The sequence below is a fragment of the Colobus angolensis genome, unplaced genomic scaffold, assembly GCF_000951035.1.
Source record: "Colobus angolensis palliatus isolate OR3802 unplaced genomic scaffold, Cang.pa_1.0 Scaffold383, whole genome shotgun sequence".
NCBI classification, from domain to species: Eukaryota; Metazoa; Chordata; class Mammalia; order Primates; family Cercopithecidae; genus Colobus; species Colobus angolensis.
In genome coordinates this window covers 62,135-69,703 of record NW_012117188.1, presented here as the reverse complement: position 1 = coordinate 69,703, position 7,569 = coordinate 62,135, and the positions used below count along the sequence as shown (strand labels likewise).

General features: G+C 41.0%; 1 pseudogene; it reads left to right on the top strand.

Annotated features, from left to right (window-relative positions):
- Window positions 1-315: 315 nt before the first annotated feature.
- On the top strand, window positions 316-3,555 carry LOC105520654 (annotated as a pseudogene).
- Window positions 3,556-7,569: the final 4,014 nt, after the last annotated feature.

Genomic DNA, 7,569 nt, shown 5'->3' with positions numbered 1-7,569 from the left:
AAAGTAAAAACAAAGAATCAGATAAATCTTGGACCAAGAGCAGCGTATAGCATTTGGGGCCTAGAGTCTAGTCAAAAACACAGAAATCTTAGCAGTTATTTTAACAGAGAGAATTTAAGGAATTGGGAGCTGCAAAGGCAAAAAAAAGAAGCATGGCGGTGACCCAGATCTAGTAAATGCCAGAGGAACAAAGTGAAGTGGTTGGAACAGGTACTTGGGAAAAGGGTTTAACAGAGCTGGGACTCAGACTCCTGTTGGAGGTAACATGCGGCCGTCAGTGCTGGTGTCTCTAAAGGGTACAATGAGGTTAGTTACATGAGTGTGGAAAAATTGGAAGCCAGATCCACTGCCACTGCTCAGATGAACTGCTTTGCTGTGGTGAACCTGGTGGGAGCAGCCAGCACATAGCAAGGAACACATGTCTTTTCCTTCTGCCTACCCTCAGCATCCCTTCTGTGTATCTTCTTTAGGTAGAGCTGAACTGGGAGACATCCAACAAAGGGGAGACAATGGTTGAAAGAGTCCCAGAACCAGCATCACAATTCAAATGTGGAAAGGTGGGGTTAGAGCTGAAAGATATATCTCAATAATCAGCAGATGCAAATTTACAGGCCCAGATTTTCAGATTGGAAAGATTAAGTCACACTGGAAGCTGGTAGAAAGAGGGGAAATGGGGAAACAAATGAGAACTGGAGAGAAACAGGCAGAGGAATTGGGAAAGGGAAGAAAGACTGACTTTTCAGGAAGTATATTAGAATGGATAAAGTCGATTGATCACCAACATCAAATATTTTTAAATCCTAAACTGAGAATTTTATTTTTATTTTCTATTTTCTATTTTTTATTTATTTTTATTTTTTAGAGACAGAGTCTCACTCTGTTGCCCAGGCTGGAATGCAGTGGAGCGATCATAGCGCATTGTAACCTCCAACTTCGGGAATTGAGAGTTTTGTACTTAAACATTTTGGATGGAGTTGAGAACATGAAGAGGAAAGTCTTGTCTTCTATTCAAGAAGGAAATAAACAGATCCAGGTGGAATTTCTTTCATGACCTGGGACAGCTGCTATATATAAATTCCACAAGTAGGGGACCACTACTATTAACTGTTATATGCTGATGTACTATGCACTGAGGGAAATACAAAACAAATAGCACATGTACAATCAGTTGATGTAGAAATCAATCAATGCATTACCACTTCAGAGAACAAACAGACTGCATCCCATATTGCAGTGTTTCTCAACCTTTTTTTTTTTTTTCCATCATTACCCTCCTAAGGAACTTTCAGAATTCTTTCCCCCTATTTATTCCCTCCTCCCATAAAATGTTGATACTGTGGATATATTGCACATCTCTTTATACACTGGTCCTTTGGAGAACCATGAAGCATTGCAGTGTCTTAGTTTTCCCCCTCCCATGCCCTCCAAAAACAAATTTTTGCCCAAGTTAAAAATTCACACTAGCCTTCCTGCCACGTCCCGCAGCCAGGCGTGAGGGAAGCGGGGAAGCTGGGAAGCTGGGAGGCTGGTGGAGCGGTGTTACCCAGCAGTCCCTGCAGTGTCACTCGGGTCGGCTCCACGCATCGCTGCTGTGGTCGCTGGTTGGCTGAGGTGCATGATGTGTGTGAGTGGAAGTTGATGTATACCCCTGAGATGAAGATAGAGGGGCTTTTGTCCATGTTCAGGGACCGAGACCGCAGCCCTGGGGAGGTGGTCCGCTCCCAGAACGTTATGGCTTAAACTTCAATTGCCAATACTGTGAAAAGTTCTCTTGGTCCAACTGGCTTGGATAAAATGTTGGTGATGTAACCATTACTAATGATGGTGCAGCCATCCTGAAGTTACTGGAGGTAGAACAATCTTGCAGCTAAAGTTCTTTGTGAGCTGACTGACCTGCAAGACAAAGAAGTTGGAGATGGAACTACCTCAGTGGGAAGCCCTGTGTTATATCAGTTAAAACCTAATTATTAACACAGATGAACTGGGAAAAGATGGCCTGATTAATGCCACTGAGACATGGATGTCTTCCAAAATCATTGGAATAAATGGTGATTTCTTTACTAATACAGTAGTAGATGTTTTACTTGTTATTACATACACAGATATTAAGAGGCCAGCCTCGCTATCCAGTCAATTCTGCTAATATTCTGAAAGTCTATGCAAGAAGTCAGATGGAGAATATGCTGGTCAGTGGCTATGCACTCAGCTGTGTGGTGGGATCCCAGGACACGCCCAAAAGAATTGTTAATGCGAAAATTGCTTGCCTTAACTTTAGCCTGTAAAAAACAAAAATAAAGTTTTGTGATATGGTCTGGCTCTGTGTCCCCAACCAAATCTCACATTGAATTGCAATCCAAATTGTAATTCCCACGTGTTGGGAGAGGGACTCCATGCTGTTCTCATGATAGTGAGTTCTGACAAGATCTGATGGTTTTATAAGGAGCTATTCCCCCTTTCCCTCTGCACTTCTCCTTTCTGCTGCCATGTGAAGAAGGACATCTTTCCTGACTCTTCAGCCAGGATTGTAAGTTCCTGAGGTCTCCCAAACCCTGTAAAACTGTCAGTCAATTAAACCTCTTTCCTTTATTAATTACCCAGTCTGGGCAGTTCTTTATAACAGTGTGAGAATGGACTAATATACTTGATGTACAGCTGATCATTACAGACCCTGAAAAACTGGACCAAATTAGATAGAGAGAATCAGATATTATCAAGGAGAGAATTCCGAAGATCCTGGCAACTGATGCCAATATTATTCTAATAGCTGGTGGAATTGATGATATGTGTCAAAGTAATTTGTAGAGGCGGGGTCTATGGCAACCAGAAGAGCTCTAAAAAGGGACCTTAAATGCATTGCTAAAGCTTCCGGAGGGACTATTCTGTCAACCCTGGCCAATTTGAAGGGTGAAGAAACTTTTGAAATTGCAATGTTGGCACACATGGAAGAAGTGGTACAGGAAAGAATTTGTGATGATAAGCTGATCTTATTCAAAACCAGTAAGGCTTGTGCATCTGCACCAATTATCTATGTGGGGCAAATGATTTCATATGTGATGAGATGGGGCACTCTACATGATGCTCTTTGCGGAGTGAACAACGTTTTGGAGTCAAAATCCATGACGTTAGCTGGGAGTGCTGTAGAAGCAGCCTTTTCCATATACCCTGAAAACTATGAAACCAGCATGGGGTCTCAGGAACAGCTTGCTATTGCAGAGTTTGCAAGAACTCTTCTTTTTATTCCTAATACACTGACAATTAATGCTGCCCAGAACTCCACAGATCGGTTTGCACAGTTTAAGAGCTTTTCATAATGAGGCTCAAGTTAACCCAGAACGTAAAAATCTAAAATGAATTGGTCTTGATTTGAGCAGCGGTAAACCTAGACACAGCAAACAAGCAAGGGTGTTTGAACCAACTATTTCAAAGAGTTTGAAATTTGCAACAGAAGCTGCAGTTACCATTCTTCAAATTGATGATCTTATTAAATTATGCCCAGAAAATAAACATGTTAAACATGGAGGTTATGAAGATGCTGCTCATAACTGGGGTCCTTGATGTTCTGAAGCCCTTAATAACTGATCTGATGTCTCTTTTATTTATAACAATGTTAGATGCAATTGTCTTGTACCTTGAATTGAGTATTATACATTAAAGTATAGCAAGCTGTCAAAAAATAGTTAGAGTGGTGCCTCACCCAGATTTTCTTCACTGGTTGTTCCCCTGTCCCCTAGCTGCTCTGAGAACGATTCTAGGAGAATTCTGTAGAGGATTGCCTTAGGTCAAAGGAAACTATCTTAATCAAAGTGTTTATACCTTGGGTTCCCACCAAAACCAGTGACCCATAACTCACTGACAGTAGGGCACAAAAGGTTGACCCCTGCTCAAGGAAGAAACAGCTCTGTGATAAAATTCATATTCAGCAGCTTCCTGTGGGATAAAGTAGAAGCTAATCTCTAGGTAGGACCACATATTTGCTTACCTTTCCTCTCTTGTTCTGTCTTGCTTCCTTCCTTAACTCCTCTTACACCTCATCTGTAGAGAGCATACCCTTATTAAATTAGTTTTACAAGAATCTCAATCTTAGATGCTACGTTTGAAAACCTGAGTTAAGACACACCACTAGTGACTAGAGTCACTAGTAGGTTTCACAAAGAAGCTTCATCTTAAAGGAAAAGTGGAAGCTAGGTGAAAAGGAAGGAGTGAATGAAGTATATGGGCAAACACAATGAGCAAAGATGTGGAAGGTATTAGAGATGGTGAAAAGATTCACTTGGCTAAAGCAGAATATTAGTAGGGTAGTCTGAGTCTATTTCAGAGCTTGGCTATCCTATCTGTTGCAGGGAGGTTAGGTAATTGAAGAGTTTTCTGAAGAAAGCAAAGCAGTTCATTAACATCAGGGAATGACTTACTGCATTCCTGCCTGCTCATGTCAGCATGGGAAGGTCAGGCAGACACACACGGATAGTCCAAGGGTGATGAAGTGTATTGTAACAAAATTCAAGATTGTATGGTTCACCTAGGATAGAAGCGTATAGAGAAAGAAGTGACTGGTGTAGTTAGTGATCATCCAGATCCTGAGTAATAAAAGAGGGCAAAGTAGAGATTTAACATAGAATTTGAAATTTGATGCCATTTATAATAATAATTGATATTACTGCATTAAAACTGCTGCATTATAGTGGAATTAGGTGAAAAGGGGATAGCTGTATGAGACAACCTTTTCAAGAATTTAATCTTCAGAGAACTGACATTTCCGGAAGAGCTAGCCCAGAGTTTATCAGATGCTCTTCTTTTGGACAAATGAGCTTCCTGGTGAATTTCATTCTGCTTTTTGACAGAAAAATCAAACTGCAGCTCACAGATTTAAGAAAAGACCAATGAGAGATCTTCACTGAGAATCTCTGTGGATCCATTCATTTTGTGACTATACCTGAATATTTGTGAAATACCTGTTGTGAACTATTATGAGTTAGACATTCTGCTGGGTACTGGGCAGACAATGAGACAGACTTGGACTTCAGGAAGCCTACAGCCTGATGGACAGCTACACACAATGATTTTTTATCTTTGAAAGGAAAGTGACAGAAGTTTGAGATCACTGCCCAGGTTCATGATACAGTTGGGAGAAGGGGAGAATCAGGGTTCTAAAAGATCCTTGAGATAGTAATGTCTGCAGGTCATGTCAGAAATTTTGGTTGTTAGCTAAAAGCAACAGAAAGACTGACCAGGGGAAAGTTGTTGACGAGAGGAGGTCTGAGTTTTGTGAAGACCATTCTAGCAACAGAATAGAGAAATGTTTGGAGGGTGCTAATCTAATAGAAATTTCTTCCTTCTTTCCTTTCAAATGATCTCTTCATGTTTATATTTAAATCCTGGTCTCTTAGTTTAATATTCAAAGGCTCTTTTTGAACTGTCTCTGCCTCTTCCACCACTTTAATCAGTCACTGCACCCTCTATTATGGTTTACATATCAGGTTTCCAATCAGAATTAAGTGCAGACATGTTACAATGTTCAGATTCCCAAGTCCCATCCCCAGAGATTTTTTTTCCATTACTTGTAAGTTTAACTTAAAAATTAACATTTCTAAACAGTACCCTAGGCTCAGTACTCTAGAGCAGTGCTATCCAAACAGAACTTTCTGTGATGATGGACTTGCTCTATATCTGCACTGTCCAGTATGGTGTCCATTAGCCACAGGTAACTATTGAGCAATTAAATATGGCTAGTGCAACTGAGAACCTTAATTTTTATAGTACTTTATTTAATGAATTTAAACTTAAATATCAGTAGGTGGCGAGTGATACCAAATTAGAGAGTTGAAGTTTAGACTCCAGTCTCAGACACTTCCTATGTGATAGCTGTACTCAACAAGCAGCTTCCTGCCTTGGGATCTAGGCACAATATCCCCACTCCAGGAGCCAGTTCTCCGCTAATCACCACCCTTTTCCCTACATAATCCACTTCCATGGAATATATAGGTTTCTCTTCCAAGACCCTCTCCTTGAGACCCTCAGGTCCAGATTAGACACACCTCCTCTGATATCATAAACTTATGCCTCTTGGTATCTCCAGCACCTTGAAGACTGCCTGAATACAGCACTTTCTACACACGCTTGCATAAATAAACGAAAAAATGAAGAGGCAGACTCACTTAACTGAGTCAGGCATGAGTAGATATTGGTAATTAGCAGATAATGGTTTTTTGTACTCCAAATTTGCTATATAAAATTCCGCAAAGCTGAGCTCCAGAGAATTAAACTGTTAACGATCTTTAGCTGCTGATAAGGTCAATGTCATGTCTCCAATTCCTTTGTGGATCAGTTAATTTTGCAATGTTTGAGGGAAACATGGTTTTGGGGATAAACAAATTTCAGAGCCTGGATTAAAATACCTGGTCTCTCACTTATTAGTCATATCAGAGAAGATGTTAAGTTACATGAAACTTTCTTTTTTTTTTTTGAGACAGAGTCTCACTTTGTTGCCCAGGCTGGAGTATAGCGGCCAGTCTTGGCTCACTGCAAACTTCACAAGCCTCCCGAGTTCAAGAGATTCTCCCACCTCAGCCTCTTAAGTAGCTGAGATTACAGGGGCCCACCACCACGCCTGGTTAATTTTTGTGTTTTCAGTAGAGACGGGGTTTCACCAGGTTGACTAGGTTGGTCTCGAACTCCTGACCTCAAGTGATCCACCTGCCTCAGCCTCTCAAAGTGCTGAGATTACATGCATGAGCCATTGTGCCTGGCTAAGTTACGTGAAACTACTTTTTTTGTTTTTTTGAGATGGAGTCTTGCTCTGTCGCCCAGGCTGGAGAACAGTGGTGTGATCTCGGCGCAATGCAACCTCTACCTCCCAGTTTCAAGCAATTCTCGTGCCTCAGCCTCCCGAGTACCTGGGATTACAGGCACACTCCACCGCGTCTGGCTCATTTTTGTATTTTTAGTAGAGACAAGGTTTCACCATGTTGGCCAGGCTGGCCTCAAACTCCTGACCTCAGGTGATCTGCCCACCTTGGCCTCCCAAAGTGCTGGGATTATAGGTGTGAGCTACTGCGCCGGGCCCATGAAACTTCTTATACTCAGCTTCTTCATCTACAAAGTTGCAAAGGGCTAAAGGACTCAGATGATACTTGGCACACATTAAAGAACTAAGCATTTGTTAAATAAATCAAAATCAAATTTACCTTTTAAAATATTTAATATCCCTAGGTAGGGATCATGTATCTTGATCAGAAGGGGAATTAGGAAAAAAATGATTGATGATAGACATCGTCAGTATTTGGACCATCACCCCTACCTTCGAGGACCCTATCAGTATGAAGGGGTGGGGTGGCATAATGAACATCATGACAGGCTCACGGTTAAAATAACTATTCTAAAAGTCATACAGAAGCTGGAGAATATGAGAAATTGATGAGAAGAACTTGTGGAAAGGCAAAACTGAAACAGCCAAGGTTTAAATGAAATCTGGTATCATCTGAATGTAAAGGGCAATTTTCTTGAAAAATTCTTCGTTTCAGATCTCTTATCATCCTTTCAATCTAAGCCTGAAGTGGATTTTGGGAACATAAT